The following is a 1769-nucleotide window of genomic DNA, read 5'->3' on the forward strand; positions in this document are numbered from 1 at the left end:
CGCGCGAGAGAGAGAGAGAGAGAGAGAGAGAGAGAGAGAGAGAGAGAGAGAGAGAGAGAGAGAGAGAGAGAGAGAGAGAGAGATGGATTATGTTTCCACTTCTTATTATAGACGCTCTCTTAAAGCCAAAGGTAAACACGATCGCGATATTATAAGCATCTTTTTTTGTTGTTGTTTGTTTTGTTTCTGGAAAGTTGCACAAAGTCTTATTGGATAATTATATCAGGGGTTTTCAAACTGGGGTCCAGGGACCTCCTAGGAGTTGCAAGGAAGTGCTTGGGGTCCTTGAAGTGTTTAGAGAAAAATAGTGAAAAAATAAGTAAAATAAATAAAAATATGATTAAACAAAATAAACTGATAATAATATATAGAAGAAAAAAAAATCTCAAATAAATACATTTATAAAAATGGATCAATTAAAAATAGATTTAAATAAGCAATATTTCTAACAGTACAGAACTAAATATTTATAATATAATAATAAAACCTATATATTTTCAAATAATACTTTACACATTTATTATATTGATTTTTTTCACAGTATAAATTAGGTCTTCATACATATACAGTTGCCTTTTAAATTTTAATGGGGAGCCCTTGCAATAGAATTATTATTTTTGGGGTCCATGGCATCAGACTTCAAAACCCCTGCATTATACAACAGATAATCTAGTTATATTTACCATTGCTCTGCAAATTTTCACAGGTGAAATTCCGCCATTTCAATAAACATCAATGCAACCAGGATTTTTCCATTCCAAAAAAAAAAACCGATCACGTCATTGACGTGCTAATTGGCATTTAAGTTTATTTATTTAGCAGATGCTTTTAATATAACATAAGAAGTTCATCGTGAAAAGTCAATAACTTTAAAGGTGCTGCAATAAAGCTTCCAAAATGTCATCCTTTTTAAACTAATGTTTCAGTCTCTTGAGAATCTGAAAGATGAGACTAGTCTAAATGCCATGTTTGCATGGTCTCATTAGTGAGAGGAGAGTTTATCTATTCAGTGGGGTCATATCACATGTTTGGTGGGATTCCTGTTACATTAAACCCATCTGACTCTCTTGCACACTGTACTGACCTTTTTCTGCCAGCAGGGAACAATTACATAGACCAGTGGTTCTAAACCAGTTTTATTACAACACCGGCACCAGAGGTAAAAAATCAGCTTAGACAGGAGGGCCTTCCAGTATTGCTTTGGACAAATGGGGGATGTGGAGTCAAAAAGGCTGAGGTCCACTGACACAGACAAAACATCAAACAGATGACAAAAATAATGAATAAAAGAAATTGTAATAACCAGCAAAGAGCAAATATGAGGCAAAATAAATAATTTGTACAAAGTTTAATTTCAAAAATAGATTTTAAATACTTTACCCGAATACCTTATATTACCTTAATGATATTACAAAGCACTTTTTTGAAATAACATTTTTAAAATAGTTTAACAGACTGTCTTAAGACTAATGACAATCTAATGAGGAAAGAGACTGGGTTATGGGAATAGCGAACAAATATAAGGCACAGACAATGTTTGGTCTCTCACAATTTCTGTAAGAAGCAAGACAAGAGGTCAGTTTGTAATCTGTTCTTTTTACAGTTAAAGGTGATGTGTGGAATTTTTTTCAATGTGAAATACTTTTTTAATTTTAGCTTATACAGCTATAAGTATGATGATTCTCCTGAAAAAAAGTGTAAACACTGGCACTGTTCTATTTGTTTGAGCATCTTGACAAATGAGACACAGCAACACTGACTCAACCTGA

Source organism: Onychostoma macrolepis, chromosome 06 (assembly GCF_012432095.1).
Source record: "Onychostoma macrolepis isolate SWU-2019 chromosome 06, ASM1243209v1, whole genome shotgun sequence".
Taxonomy (NCBI): domain Eukaryota; kingdom Metazoa; phylum Chordata; class Actinopteri; order Cypriniformes; family Cyprinidae; genus Onychostoma; species Onychostoma macrolepis.